The sequence below is a fragment of the Schistocerca piceifrons genome, chromosome 1 (genome assembly GCF_021461385.2).
Source record: "Schistocerca piceifrons isolate TAMUIC-IGC-003096 chromosome 1, iqSchPice1.1, whole genome shotgun sequence".
Taxonomy (NCBI): Eukaryota; Metazoa; Arthropoda; class Insecta; order Orthoptera; family Acrididae; genus Schistocerca; species Schistocerca piceifrons.
In genome coordinates, this window is record NC_060138.1 from 1,006,443,158 (window position 1) to 1,006,459,907 (window position 16,750).

Here is a 16,750-nt window from a genome sequence, read left to right on the forward strand (position 1 = left end):
CTTGTGCTTTGTATCTGATGTGGCACACAACACAGAGTGAGAACCTTCTCGAGAAGGAGGGAAGGTAGTGAGAAAGAGCTCCCTCATCAAAGAATATGCTTCGAACTTTTCATTCATGTGAAACAGAGAACTTTCTAAGAGAGTTTTCTTTTCATCTGAGAATCTTCTGCAGAGAGTATTCTTTTTTATTCATACGACCCTACTGATGAGCTTTAGCTAACTTAAGCATCAGTGGCAAATGTAACCCAGTAATGGAATTTGGAAACTGTAGAGTTCGAGAGGCCTCTCACAAAAATTTCTTATGAGTATGGACATACAGTCAATTGAGATAGGAATACAGAACAAAGAACAAAGTGAAAGTTATTACATGTTAAGAATGCAAAACAGACACAATGCAGCATTCATATTATTTCTTCATACACATTTTGTTAAGGCATGGAGTAACATAAGCATGGCACAACAAACTTACAACTCCAGATGAGAGTTGTAGGAATCATAAAAGGGTGTTGTCAAAGGCAATTGGGGAGGGAAATTTTAAAAAATAAAAACAGCCTCATTAAGTCATAGTATTAAACAGTAATGTGAAACAGGAAACATAAGATGATTTTTTGAGGAAAAATGCACAGAACTGCATTAGATAAAAAAAAAAAAAAGGTCATATCAATCAAATCTTTTATTCATTGCTTTGTCTCAAAGAATTTAGCAAATTTCATAACTATTACGTTTAAAAGAGAACTAAAAAGCATGTTAACATTCAACAGTTTGCAGAGTATTGGCAAAATTATGAAACACCAGCATCAAACTAAAACTGAAAAAAAAAAAAAAAAATTGCATCTAGTGAACAATACGATCCACTGGTGTATTGTCTGAAGAGTTACTTCGAAAGTTATGTGGCTCATGTCTGCCATATTTTTGGTTGAATGTCTCAGTTGTAAATGTCATCCATGTGCACTGTTTACCTGTGTATGCCACATGCACACATTTGGTTTTCCTCGACTCTTGCTGTCCTGTGGAGACGGGGAAACACTGAGATGGTTGGGAGTGCAGCTTAGATTGTGTTGTTTACTACACAAATATATGTTTAATGCAACTAATGATCCATATTAAAATATTATTTGATTTATATGAATTATTTACTTACTTACTTCCATTTTTGTTTTTGGTTTGTTGTATAGTTTTCAAGTTGTGTTTCCCCACAAAAAAATCCACTATTCCTATGGCAGTCCTGTTAGTTCATCAGTTTTGTTAGGTAAACTCTTTGTATTATTAGTTATTGTCACCCACTGGGCATTTCTTGAGGCTCACATTTCTGCCATGCTGACGACGCCACAACTGTATTGGCACATTGTTTACAAATTCCAAAATTCATTTCATTCTCTGACAACACAGAATGTGATGATGCCAGTTGATAGTGTAGTGTAACCAGTGACACAGAACTATATCCTAAATGCTCTCTATATAGACTATGTATCAGACTTACACTGATTTTGTTTCGTGTGTGGGTGCCTTAAGAAGTCTTCTGCCATTGTTATTTTCAATTTCACTAGTACTTTGTACTCAGTAGTAAGTGTAAGATGATGAGCATATTAGCTTGATATATATTTTGTATGCTTTCCCATTTATTTATTTATTTATTTTTGTGTGTGTGTGTGTGGGGGGGGGGGGGGGGGGGTGGGAGGGAGAAATCCTGTATCAGTAACTTGGTGACATGTATGCTAAATTAATACCACTTAGTTGCAAGAACCAATCAGCCTATTACAGACTCACCAAAACGCCATTTTCTGACATGTTCACACCCACAAGAATCATCTCATTTTTTTGGGTTTATGGAACGAAAACTGAATCTAATCTAATTAAACTAATTGTGTGAATCTTGCTTCTTGCTGCCTAGTTTGCATAAGTGTGGTGTTTATTAGCTGTGCACATATCTACGAACAATAAGCAAATCTTCCAGTGAGTGCCACACATTTTTTATAGATCCAGAGCTTTTTATGCTCAGTAGGCCTATGCAATTTGCATAAGACTTGGTGCTTTGAATACTGGTCTTTACTGTTTTCATCATTTTCCCGAGTGACATTTTTATTCAGACATTCGCTCCTCATTTGCCATTAGTATGTATATGGCGGACTTCAGAAAACCTTGTAAACGATTGTAAGAATTCTGTGCTGAGCATCTCCACAATGATGGGTAATCAAATGAATCTACGTGCAACTTTCAGAAAACAAATACAATTTTAAAGAGTGGGCCGAATTACGCTACTACCGTCTAGGAGTTTCGGGAAACAAACGATGATGATTTGTATGTATATAATTTCATATGCTTCCAAAAACGCGGTAAACAGCTTCATATACAGATAAAGATGAACGTTTAATATAAGCAGAACATTGTAAACAAGATCAAGAAAAGCACAATAGGCCTCCAGAGCATTAGCTGCACAAAAAAATTAAAATGCAGCACGGACAAAATGCCGCTTCTTGCTTAAGGTATCGGTAGTCTCGTTTCGGAAGTAGTGACGGTATTTAAAGGGGTGTTTGGGGGTTGCAAAATGCTTCATGGAATTGTAGTAGCTGGAAAATATTCCTCTAAGTTTTCACACCATGCATGTTAGAAATGTCTGCCGTATTGCCAAATGCAAGGCAACCGAATGACATTTTTAAATGAAAATTGTTCTGCAACATGCTTGTCAGTACACTCTGAATTGTTTACAAATTCAGAATAATTCTCATAAGTACTGTGAGCAGCACAAATACTTACGAAGGACTGCTTATACGTTGAAAAATGTTTCTGCAAACATTAACTAAATAAATTCCTATATGATCTCCATCTGATAATCAAAACACTTCAACGTCAATTCTTTCATGCAACATCTGTGCTTTCACGCCCCCATTAACAACTCTGATGTACGTACCGATTAGTAGCGTCTTTGAACAGGATTGTGGGTGTTTCGCTTGTTTTGTGTGTGTGAATGCATGTAAACAATTTCGAAGTGCGCCTTGATTTTGAAATATGTATTTTCGTCAGGGTATTCATAGAACGTGATTAAGTGGGCCTAATCAGAGTAAAGTTAGTTTTGCAGCTCTGACAACCATGTGAGTATTGTTTACTAACTAACCTGCTTAATATTTCAGAATCCAAGTAGGCCTATTTATTTTCTGTAGGTACATTTGTTCATTTTATAATTTAGAAAACAGCGAAAAAAATGAAAAGCGTACATGATCGCGGGAAAAATAGTAGATAACTGTCGTGGCTATGGCTGCAAACTAAACCAAGAACTCTAAAAAGGAGAAAATATTGCGACTGGAGCTAGACAACTATGAACTCGCAAATGCTAGCACTTGTAATTGTGTACGTTTACACTCTTAGAACTGTGTATATTTGCTACAACCTGTTGTTATCTATTCTGTTCAGTTGGGTTAGTGCAGTTCTGATGCTCAGGTGTAGGTCAGCCTGATATTCCTTCACTGTGTCATGCAAGCTGTGATAGAGTCAGTGGACAAGTTTTACAGCCAAAGAAGTCCCACATGCTAATAAATTACGAGTTCAGTAGAGCAGAAAGGATCATAATAAGAAGACATGAAAGGATTATGATATGTATGTAAAGTTTTCAGGTTTCCGTTCTTTGAGAGTTTCCACATATGTTTTGCATCATTCATGTTGTCATTGTCAGGAAAATGACGGCGGAAAGTCCATTAGCATATCAGTCTTGTCCCAAAATTTTATTATAAATATTGATAATACTTTTGTGTAAAAAGCCCTAGAACATGATGTGGCTTCCATAAGAAAACAAAATGTGGTTACATAATACTTTGTGAAAATCTTTGTAACCATTGATGATTTTAGTACCCTTTTGTTTTTGTGCCTCTGATTTCTTCTTGTGAGGAGGTTTACTTGCAGCATATTAAATCTTTTAAATTATCGAGGGAAACAGTATTGGGTCATTCCATGTCGGGTCAACCAGGGGCTCCAGCTCATAGTCTCAGATTTGACTGAAAGTCAAGTACACTAATTCTACCATGTGTGGAACACTCGTGTACAAAGTATTAGTTTCCCTCGCCAATTAGTTCCAGAATTATGACTTGTGAAAGAATGTGGACCCAGCTTCAGATCTTAATAACTCTGGAACTATTCCACACAGTCCAGGGAAATTTTTACAACCCAGTAACATCCATTTAGAGAACACACTCCATGAATCAAAACACCAACAACATATTTCTGAGGGAAAATAAAAAATTCCAAATGTGATTAAAATGTAATAGGCCTACATTAAAAGTTACATATTGTAGGTGCCCTCTATGCTAAATATAATTCACTGAAAAAGAGTATTAATTTTTTTGTGGTAAGCTTGATGTGGCCTAAACACACACACAACTCATCATGCCCATATCAGTCACAAAAACTGAGTTACATGCACATGAAAATACAAAAATTTGAAAAATTACCTGAAAAACATGGATTTTAGAAGTGTGGTAGCACAAAAAGGACAAGTAGTATCCAAGCCAAATTTCACACACTGCATAAGTAGACCATAATGATATATATCTCAAAATTTCAGCATGTTATTGCAAAACATTTGTGTACAATGGAAGTTGACAGAGATGTATTTGATTATGTTTCTTTTTAACATGATTTAGCAACTAATAGTGATGATGCAGACCTGAAGTTGGGTCTGAATATAGATTGCCAGATGTGGGTTGCAATTTCCGGGTCACGCCACCTTCTTTCACAAGCCATAATTCTGTAATTGGCCGGGGAACTTAAAATTTTGTACATGAGTCTTCCACACTTGGTAGCATTGTTGTGCTAAATTTCAGCCAAATCTGAGACTATCAGCTGGAACATTTTCTCAAATTGGTTGAATTGATATGGAATGACCCCATTACAGAAAATTAAAGACTCTATAATTGTCCTGTACGTAATAGTATATCATTTGGAGTCATAGAAATTCAGGCTAGATTGTGGTCATGAACAAACCCCCCTGCCTCCTCCCCCCCCCCCCCCCCCCCCTCCAAAAAAAAAAGAGAGAGAGAGAAGGGAAGGGAACGTTATTGGCTGTGGTGACAAGCTGATCAGTAGTGTAGCCCAAGGCCTAGTTTAGTTTGGAAGATGATGATCTGTTTTGGGTTGCTGAAGCCGATGAATATGCAAGGGCAGTGAAAGGTTGTTGTAACAGACTGATCTGTGGCATAGCCCGATGTTTACATTCATGCCATATTTGATGCACTTTGCCATATTTAATAAACTTTTTGTTATAAAAGCTAAAACTGCATGGAAGATTCAGAATATCTATATTGATGATGATGAGTCCCATACTTCTTTACAGAGCATAGGGGGGCGACGCGGGAGACCCGCGCCGCCTTACTAGGCAAGGTCCTAGTGGAGGTGGTTTGCCATCCTCCGACCATAATGGGGATGAATGATGATGATGAAGACGACACAACAACACCCAGTCATCTCGAGGCAGGAAAAATCCCTGACCCCGCCGGGAATCGAACCCGGGATCCCGTGCTCGGGAAGCGAGAACGCTACTGTGGACATATTATGTAATAGAAAAGTGTTCAACCACTATTTCAGTGCTAGACATTCATTGATTCATCTCTCTACTCTCATTGGTTACAAAAAAGTATCATTCTACTGTCTACGTGAAACTGGTGCATTGTCAACCCATGAGCAATAGAGGAACACCACTGACTACCGCTAGCCCTGATCTAGACTCAAGTTGATATACATAAAAAAGATCAGCATTCTATCAGTTTTGACTGCCTCATTCGCACATTTTTCATTCTTGATGATCCTGTGCATTGATGGCTTCTTTATTTACAGCTCAAACTGGAAAATCCATTTTTCCTTCACACACGATAACATTTGTGAGTGAGTCTGATTGTTCTGTGAGTTGTTGCATATCAGAGCATGTGTTATTTTTATTGTCTTTTTTTCTGAGTGAGGTTTTGAGGACAGTTTTTGGACAAGCTTTTCTCGGGTCTATTGTGTCATGCAACATTTGCTCTACTATCTCTTTGTTAGTGTTAACCATGTTGGCAATCATTTAAATACTCCGACATTGACTGGCCTTCCCAACACATTTTTTTTTTTAATTTTCTGAACATTTATTTCAGTTCTTGCAGTCGCAGGTCAGTCAGGATATTCATCATCATCAACCTTTCCCTGATCTTCAGAAAGTCATTTGTACCAACGAAAAACTCATGCAAGCGAAAAGTGTTATCACCAAACAGCTTCTTCAACACTTGAAAACATTTCAATGCCGATTTTTAATTTCACAAGGAATACTGATATCACTACTGCTACACAACAGTGTCATCTAGAACCAAGCCTCAAAACCAAACTGAAGCTTATAGAAAGGTGAAACACTAGTTTGTAGCACTGAAAGTGTCAATGTCGGCAGCATTCCAATATCAGCCTCATCCTGCATGATTTACACTGCCTCATTATTTAACTGTCACACCTTCTAGAGGCCAGCAACTGTAAATGTTTTAAACTTCCTTAAGTAGTTAGAGGGAGGTGTTAATGAAACTTTCTAGGAATAAATGGGACATAATTGCATTCTTTATAATCGAGAACACTTAGAGAGTTATTGATGTCGAGCTTTGGTTTGTTCCCCACAGTAACATTCCCAGTCAGAATAGAAGGGTACAGTATAACAGCTGTTGATCATTTGTGATAGTCAGTGAATATTAATTAAGAAGGAAAATATATAAAAACATAAAAGTAGGCTGTTCAGAGCAAATTTACAGAAAGAAAATTATCAAGGTCACATAGTAGATAATAAAGTGACTTCTTTCTAGAAAATATTCTCACAGTACTATTAATCAAGTTTTCCTATATGCCTACACCAAGTAAGAAACAGTTATCATTGAATCTCTTTCGGCCACAATCAGTTGATGATGGAAGTGATTGCTGTATCAAGCAGAAATCTGCAGATACCAGTATTTGAATGCTGGCCCATATTTTGATCAGAACCAAGGTTTGAGTCTTCCTACATGCCAGTCAGGAGGCCTGAAGGTGATGTAGTAAATCAGCGAAACTGATAGCCAAATAAAATAACAGTTTTTGAAATTAGACAGCTGAAAAGTATTTGATTTGTCATCCTCTGCTGGACTCATGTTAAAACTTTCTGACTACATAGAGGATCATGCCTATCAAAGAGAGCACAACAGAATTTTGTCATGGCCATCAACCCATAACTGTACTTCTGCTTTGCCCATCTCCCCAAACACACAAAACCCAGTTGGGTATAAACGTTTGGTTGCCAGCAATTCTTGACACCAGTTACAGACATTGGAATGTGTAGATGTTCACCATTGTGTAGGGATGCATGAATCTCAAAATGCCCTGAACCCCCTTTCGCCCTAATAGACCCATAACTGCAATAGGCAGCTACCACCACCATTGACACTCCAGCAACCAGTATCACACTGTGAGGATGCTGCTCTTCACATGTGATGCCATGAGGCCCAAAGGTTTCTAGATAGTTAACACCACCACATGAAATAGCCCATCTCATCAAACTACTTCAACCATTGTGGATATGTTTGATCTGGGAAATGCATACATGGGCAACAAATCTAGGTTTTTACCTACAGCTGGTACTGTGTTCTCAGCAAATTGGTCTCCATCCATAGACAATGAAATGCTGAAGCTTCCATCATAGATGGGCTGAACTCTTCTGAGCTGTTGTTCCTGCGCTATTCCCCATGTCATAGCCACTACAAAGGGTACAGTTTCTATCCTTACAGTGGATGCATCAGGAGACAGCTTTTGCTCCAACCAGAAGAGAAGGATGACACCATCAACTACATGCAGGCAGCTGATGTACAAGAGATGCACCACACACAGCATAGATATGGTCTTACCACAGGCCCACCATACCTCTGGCGCATTGAAGTTTCAGATATAGCTGCGACCAGCCATCTCATCAGTGGGACTATCATCGTTCATATGACTCTACAAATTCCACTTTGGTTTCCCAAAGTAGGGGACATGTGTGCTGTGTAAGTAATTCATTGCCACCATAAAAAAAATTTCCAGGTTGTGCCACGCCCAGGAAGTATGTCCACAAATCTACATCTCCATTGCTGTACAGGTTTCAACAATGATACCAACATCTAACATCACACATTTTATTGCCTTCATGAGCAAGAAACACTAAAATAAGGACAACAGATTAATAACACCAGGTTTTTGTAGACATTATATTAATGGTACATTTCTCACTTTTGAGATAAAGCCTTGTAGGAGGTCTGTAACCATATTGATGAACTAGACAAAATCTTATGCATGAGTCCCAACAACAAAAGTTTTGTGCTGTGTAAGGCTTACCCCATGTAATAAATGCTTCAGTGGCTCAAGGGTGCGGCATTGGATGATGTGAAAACTGCACAATATTTCATCAAAACAGCTGCTCACAATTATTGACATGCTGCTGCATTGGCTTGCTAGAAAAGTGTCACTGCCAGGTGGTGGAGCTATAATGTCATTGTAGAGAAATCGTAGATGACATCGACATCCAGAGTCCCCTGCCAGGGAAATGGCATGTGTGGTGTAGGAAAATCATGGCTGCAAGTCACAGCCCGGACATTCATGGGCAGGCTGTTGGTGGTTAGTTCAAGTGTCCTGACTTCGATTCCTCATCTGTATTGACTCGTAGGATTTGTTCATATGGGGCCGACAATGCCTTAGTACTGCCAGTGCTGGTTTTGATGCCTTACTAAGTTGAAATCCCATGCCCCTGTTAAACAGGTTGGTATTTAAACATATTTCAACTACTTCTTTAATGATGCAGTCCTAGTACACGGAGACATATGAAATTATCGTTCATGGCCCGTAATTCATGCTATCCCATGTCACGATAGTGTTCAGCAATAGCACACTTTTCTGGCGAACTTAACCTGATGTGATGGCCACATTCATCGCATCTATCTGTAACAGTGCAACACTTCTGGTCACTGTGTGGTTTCCCACACTAGCACAGTATTTTGTCTATTCCGGCTCTCCTTAGATCTAAGTTGTCTTTAACAGAACCCAGAATCGTTTGCAGTCACACTGGAGGGGGGAAGATACACTTTATTTGATGTTTCTTGAATGGCCTGCCAATCTTAAAGGACACACTACAACATTAGGTTGAAAAAACATCCTAGTGGAGTTCATTTTTTCTGAGTTTTCTTGGTATTTATCAGGGTTTTCTTGAGATTTAGTTCACACTGGTTGAAATGCATTTCAAATCTGCTTAGCATTTCAACAAGTGCACACTAAACCTCAATAAAATCCAGAAGAAAATGGGGAACTCCATGAGGATGAAAGTCTCTCTTCTCCCCTCCATGATGTGATGAACAGAGATGTCACACTAGGTTAGGTCAGCTAGAAAGTGTGCTGTTGTTTAACACTGTCTTGACACAGGCTATATTTAGCACCAGTTATGGAGAGACAAAGATCTTTTCATCCTTCTCCACACATTGGGACTCCATCAGTAGAGAAGCAGTTGAAATACAAGGGTTGTTCAATAAGTAATTTCCCATATTTTTTTAAAAAAAAAAGCCATTAATATACATAGACAAATGTCCTTGTTGGTGCTTCATGTTTGATGTTTGTTCTGTGCGCTGGTGAAGTTTCAAATGGTTCTGGCAGATGGCAGAGCTGTAGTAAAGCGTCAAAATGGCGTCTACATACAAGTCACATTATAAGCAGTGTGCTATTATTGAATTCTTGTGTGCAGAAAAATCGAATAGAGAAGACGGGTACCAATTTCTAGCGTCTTAGCTGCCAGCTGTGACAGCTTTGTGGAAGGACAGCTCTCGCAGAGCAACAGGCGTGCAGTAGGGCACAGTGGTGGAGGGTACACAGAGCGCTGACGCGACGTAGTCGATACTAGGCAGTTAGTAAATAATCCTACACTATAGTCACTGCTCAGTCTCCTGTTCGCCAACTTCCACCAATGGCAAGCAGTAAAGGAAACTTCAATGGAAAACACCAATTTGTGCCAATGACAACATGCAATGCAAAGACCAGTGAAATAAACTCCTAATACCCCTCCTCCTCACCCTCACATCCAATGATAGCACTTCTCCATAGTATATAAGTATTCAAATTAGTGCTCATTCAGCAGTTAGCAATACACCCTGAGGAAGGCACCTTGCAACAGGTGCCGAAACGTCGGAATTTTACAGATGACAATGGACACTCAAACCCAGAAGAATTTTATTGACTAGGCCTATGACAATGGCCACGGAAGCCTACATTTACATTTACATGAATTTCTCGTGTATTTGTGTTATACATTTTAAAGTTTCCACATTTTGGCATGTGCACTATATGAGTGGTGTTAAATTCTTAGGAAAGTGGTTTACATACTATCCTATGTTTTATGGCTGCTAGCAGGCCCAACATTTACATATCCAAAAGAACAGTAACCACATGTATACAATTAAGATGATGGCAGCCAGTGATTCCTTCAATACACATGCACACTGAGCTCAAACTCGTACAGGAATTGTTGAGTTGCCACGAGTGATGAGGGTAATGGGCAGGGGCATTACATCAAGTATTTTGTGGCGTAAGTTGAGAATTTGGGTCTGAGAGTAGGTGTGCTGTAAAAACAGAGCTCCATGATCAGTTACACTCGGGATGTTCTGTCACAGCTACTGCCCCAGGCAAACTGAATCGTGCAGATGCCGTTATTCATGCTGACTGGTGCATCACAACTGGACAATTGGCTCCACAGTTGTCGGTCAGCATTGGAAGTGCATCTGCAATGATCCACCCTACATCCAGACCTGGCACCCTTGGACTTCCATTTCTCTGGGCTGCTTAGAAATTCTCTATGGGGAACCCACTTTGAAGATGACAAGAGTGTCAGTCATGCAGTGAAAACATGGCTACGCCAACAGGACAAGAGTTTTTACCATCAGGGAATACATGCTCTTCCACAATGTTGGCTTACAGCAATAGAACATGATGGAGACTGCTTAGAAAAATAGGAAATGAATAAGGCATGTTGATGTATATTGTCCCCAAATTCTGACTCTTAACAATAAATATGTTCTGAGGGGAAAAAATGTGGCACCTTACTTATTGAACGAGCCTCGTATGTATAACTACCGAACTGATTAACATGGACGCAGGATCTCAACTTAGCAATGTATGGAAACCAGGATTGGCAGTATCGAGGCACCGTCAGGCACAGAGGAATGAATCCAATGAGTCAATACAGGCATGGGATTGAAGTCAGGACACTTGAACTGGGCGCCAACACCAAGCCCACATGTTCACTAGACCATGGTGTGCAGCCGTGCTTTCCCCATGTCATGCATGCAGAGACCATGGCCCATTTCTCAGGAAAGGGGCACTGGATGTCGACGTCCTCTGTGATTTGTTTACAATGGTATTATGTCCCCACCTTTTGGCACCTGCACTTTTCTGGCGAGCCAGCACATATATTCGTGAGCCACTGCACCTGAAGATCATGAGTAGCTGTCTTGTTGAAATATTGTGCGGTTTTCACTACATCATCAGACATAATGCCTGTGAACCACTGACGCAAGAAAACTTTTCACTAATTTGAAGCAGCAACCAGCAATAGCTATGGATTTAAAAAAAAAAAAAATTAAATGAAACTAAGACTGGTTTTGGATTTATTACAAATCCATCTTCATATGGCTCTTACAGATTTTCTGCTTGACTCTCTCTTTTTTTTTTTTTTTTTTTTTTTTTTTTTTTTTTTTTTTTTTTTTTTTTTTTGAAATTATTGGTTCTGTGCAATTGTGTATATTCCATGTGACGAATTCCTCATGTCAATAAAATTCCAGTCGGGGCACACATTTTCATCTCACTGGCCAATTGACCATCTTCTTCTTCTGTGCGAATGCACAAACGGTGCCCGAACTCATACGGGAATCGGCAACACGCACGAGTAATGAGTATAATGGGCAGGGGCACTACGAATGTAGTGCGGGACAATACATTGAGAATGTGGGTTTCGCGGGAGGCGTGCCAGAGATAAATCCCTGCAGTCGCACTATCCTCTGTGTCCTCAGTGGCTCAGATGGGTAGAGCATCTGCCATGTAAGCAGGAGATCCCGGGTTCGAGTCCTGGTCGGGGCCCACATTTTCACCTGTCCCCGTTGATTTATGTCAACGCCTGTAAGCAGCTAAGGGTGTTCATTTCATTGTAATTCAATTCTTCTGGGTTTGAGGCCGCATTGTCATCTGTAAAATTCTGACGTTTCGGTGACTGTTGTAAGGCGCCTTCCTCAGGGTTTATTGCTAACTGCTGAATGAGCACTAATTTGGATACTTATATACTATGGAGGAGTGCTGTCATTGGATGTGAAGGTGAGGAGGAAGGGTACTAGGAGTTCATTTTATTGGTCTTTGCATTGCGTGTTGTCATTGGCATAAATGGGCGTTTTCAACTGGAGTTTCCTTTATTGCTTGCTGTTGGGGGGAATCGGCGAATAGGAGACTGAGCGGCGACTACAGCATAGCGTTATTTACTAACTGCCTAGTATCGACTAGGCCGTGTCAGCACTCTGTGTACTCTCCACTGCTGTGGCCTACCGCACGCCTGTTCCTCTGCAAGTGCTGTCCTTCCGCAAAGCTGTCACAGCTGACAGCCAAGATGTTGGAAGTCAGTACCCGTCTTCTCTATTCATATTGTCGGGTCACATGGCTATATCAATAGCCCTCTAAACAGCTGTTTCACCAGTACACGAGCCTCTCAAAATTTGATCTTCATCCTGCACTGTTCCTGATGTTCTGCCACCGCTGATTTGTTGTATTGTTTGAAGCAGGTTTATCTCTCGTGTTCAGTTAACCTTGTGCTTATTGGATGCCGAGTCTCGCCTACATACACCAGTCCACATTGGCACCCGATTTCATAAACTCCAGCAGCATGAAACTTGTCAATTGCATCCTTCGTCGATCCCAGAATGTCTTTTATTTTGTTGTTGCTACGAAAAATCGGCTTAGTGCCCGCCCGACAGAGAATTTTGCCCAGACGTTCAGCAACCCCTTGTACATATGGTAGCACGGCGGTGTTCTGTGCTTCGTTCTGCATTTCCCTGTTGCCCTACTCCTTCTGTGCTATGGTTTTGTGTATCATCCTCATGTTGTAGCCATTTGCTCCAGAAATGGACATGATGTTCTGTAGTTCAGCTTGCAGATTGTGTTCATCACTGATCCTGTAGCCTCTCACTGACCTACAAATTAGCAAAAGAATTGGCTCCGAAGCTTAGACATTTAGTGAGCCATATAGATTCATACATCAAGGACTCCACCCATTTTATAGCACTTTATCAGATACGGATCTGATGGTCAGTTTTGATGTGAAGTCTTTGTTCACGAGTGTACCCATGACGGACACCATGAACATCTTAGAGGAACGCATGGCACTTGATATCTGCGAGCTAGTGCGCCACTGTTTGTCGACCACCTATATCAGGTGGAAAGGGGATTTTTATGAGCGGACAAACGATGTACCGAGCGAGGTGGCGCAGTGGTAGCACACTGGACTCGCATTCGGGAGGACGACGGTTCAATCCCACGTCCGGCCATCCTGATTTAGGTTTTCCGTGATTTCCCTAAATCGCTCCAGGCAAATGCTGGGATGGTTCCTTTGAAAGGGCACGGCCGACTTCCTTCCCTAATCCGATGAGACCGATGACCTTGCTGTTTGGTCTCTTCCCACAACCAACCAACCAACAAACGGTGTAGCTATGGGTTCCCCTCTTTCACCGGCCGCAGCAGACATTTTTATGGAAGCGTTCGAAGAAATAGCAGTCCAGTCTGCACCATTACACCTAGAATGCTGGCTGTGGTTTGTTGATGATGCCTTTGTTATCTGGCCACATGGAGAAGAAGAGCTTCAAAACTTTCACGAACATCTCAACCAGCAGCACAGCAAAATTCACTTTACCGTGGAAACAGAAAAGAACGGGGTATTGCCTTTTCTCAATGTGGAAGTTTACCGTAAGTCAGAGGGGATGCTTGGACACAGAGTTTATAGGAAGGCCACCAACACGGACAGGTACCTGCATGCATCCTCCCACCACCATCCTACGCAAAAGAATTCAGCCCTGCAAACCTTAACTAAGAGAGCCTACAGGATCAGTGATGAACACAACCTGGAAGCTGAACTACAGAATCTCATGTCCATTTTTGTAGCTAATGGCTACGACATGAGAATGATACACAAAACCATGACGCCGAAGGAGGAGGGCAACAGGGAAATGCAGAATTAAGCACAGAACACCATTGTGCTACCATATGTAGAAGAGTTTACTGAACGCCTGCACAAAATTCTCCGTTGGGCAGGCATTAAGGCGATTTTTCGTAGCAACAACAAAATAAAAGACATTCTGTGCTCGACAAAAGATGCAGTTGACAAGTTTCATGCTGCTGGAGTTTATGAAATCGGGTGCGAATGTGGACTGGTGTATGTGGGTGAGACTCGGCATCCAATAAGCACAAGGTTAACTGAGCACGAGAGATATATCCGCCTCAAACAATACAACAAATCAGCGGTGGCAGAACATCAGGAACAGTGCAGGATGAAGATTGAATTTCTAGAGGCCCGCGTACTGATGAAACAGCCGTTTAGTCTGAGGAGGAAGATTACAGAGGCTACAGAAATAGCCAAGCAACACGACAATACGAATAGAGAAGACGGGTACCAACTTCTAGCATCGTAGCCACCAGCTGTGACAGCTTTGTGGAAGGACAGCTCTCGCAGAGCAACAGGCGTGCGGTAGGCCACAGCGGTGGAGGGTACACGGAGCGCTGACGCAACGTAGTCGATACTAGGCAGTTAGTGAATAATGCCACACTGTAGCCGCTGCTCAGTCTCTTGTACGCCAACTTCCACCAATGGCAAGCAGTAAAGGAAACTCCAATGGAAAACGCCCATTTGTGCCAATGACAACATGCAATGCAAAGACCAGTGAAATGAACTCCTAATACCCTTCCTTCTCACCCTCACATCCAATGATAGCACTTCTCCATAGTATATAAGTATCCAAATTAGTGCTCATTCAGCAGTTAGCAATACACCCTGAGGAAGGCACCTTGCAAGAGTCGCCGAAACGTCAGAATTTTACAGATGACAATGCGGACTCACCAAGAAGAATTTTATTGACTATGACAATGGCCACGGAAGCCTACATTTACATTTACATGAATTTCTCATGTATTTGTGTTATACATTTTAAAGTTTCCACATTTCGGCATATGCGCCATATGGGTGGTGTAAAATCCTTGGGAAAGTGATTTACATACTACCCTATGTTTTATGGCTGCTAACAGGCTCACCATTTACATATCCAAAAGAACAGTAACCACATGTATATAATTAAGACGATGGCAGCCAGTGATTCCTTCAATGCACATGCACACTGAGCTCAAACTCTTACAGGAATTGTTGAGTTGCCATGACTGATGAGGGCAATGGGCAGGGGCATTACATCAAGTATTTTGTGGCGTAAGTTGAGAATTTGGGTCTGAGAGTAGGTGTGCTAGGGTAATCCGTGCAACTGTGATGACTAATGTGTGTGGATGGCTGAGTGGTCAGTGCATCTGTATGTGAAGCAGGAGACCCAAGTTCGAATTCCGGCCGGGCACAGATTTTCAACTCACCCCATTGATATAATGCAGTGCCCACTGGCAGCTAATATCTTCAATTTCTTTGTGTCTTGATTCTAAGTGGTGGCAGGATCAAAATGTTGCCTGTTCTTTCAGACATGTCCGAAAGAACAGACACTACATATGTGTAATTAAGGTGATAATTGCCAGTGATCCCTTTGGTGCAGATGCACACTAAGTTCAATCTTGTATGGGAATCGGCTAGATTTCACGACTAATGAGGCTAATGAGCAGGGGCACCACATCAAGTTGTGTGCGGTATAGGTTGAGAATTTGGGTCTGATGGGAGGCGTGCTAGGGTAGTCCATGCAGTTCTGGTGACCACTGTGTCTGGATGACATAGTAGTCAGCGCATCTGCCTAGTAAGCAGGAGACCTGGGTTCAAATCCTGATACAGCACAAATGTAAATCAGCGCCCACTGGAAAACTAATGTCTTTGATTCCATTGTATCTTGGTTTACGAAAGGATTTTTCCTTCCTTCTAATAACAAGTTTCATTGTTGTTATCTTCAGATCCGTGCTATAAAAACATTGTCAGTTGTTGTAGTGCAAATGGAATACCATGACACCAAGGTATTTCAGGACACGTAACCTACTTATTGTCCCAAATGCACGCAGCTGATGACACAACCACCTGCAAAACAACCCACACATTACGTCAGCATGCGGTAAGACTCCCCTAATGACTCATCAATGCAGCATTGCTTCAATCAGCGGTGCATGCCATTACTGCCAGATAGTAAAACAACTCATCATGAGAATGCTACAAATACTCAGGCCCAACGGCCTGCCAGCATTGAAGTTCAGGAAAGAGTCAGCCAAGGAGTGAGTGTAACTGCTTGTGGGTTCCTTGTTTCTCTTGTTCTTGGTTTTGTATCCATCCTCTTTTCTCATATTTATATATCATAGACACTGTTGTAGTCCCAGGAAATGTGCGAGGGACGATCCTATGAAACCTGTTCTGTGCTCTCAATCTAACATACTAGATCATGTGACTTCATGTACTGAATCGCACAACACAGTATCCAGAAGATTCTAACAAAGAGGGTATTATGCCAGGCATATAGAGAAAGTACTTGGCTATGGTGTGGCTAACCTTGGATAC

The 16,750-nt window shown here is 41.1% G+C and overlaps 2 protein-coding genes across 3 annotated transcripts in view; one reads left to right on the top strand and one right to left on the bottom strand.

Moving 5' to 3' along the window:
- The window catches only part of LOC124796524 (ankyrin repeat and SOCS box protein 1-like), a 122,546-nt gene extending 119,660 nt beyond the window's left edge, over window positions 1-2,886 (bottom strand). For both annotated transcript variants that reach the window (XM_047260714.1, XM_047260707.1), the window contains exon 1: window positions 2,755-2,886. The gene's annotated coding sequence lies outside the window, so the exon portion shown is untranslated. The remainder of the gene's footprint in view (window positions 1-2,754) is intronic.
- Window positions 2,887-2,934: 48 nt separating this feature from the next.
- The window catches only part of LOC124796788 (zinc finger protein 12-like), a 112,743-nt gene continuing 98,927 nt past the window's right edge, over window positions 2,935-16,750 (top strand). Inside the window, exon 1 of the mRNA XM_047260727.1 lies at window positions 2,935-3,089. The gene's annotated coding sequence lies outside the window, so the exon portion shown is untranslated. The remainder of the gene's footprint in view (window positions 3,090-16,750) is intronic.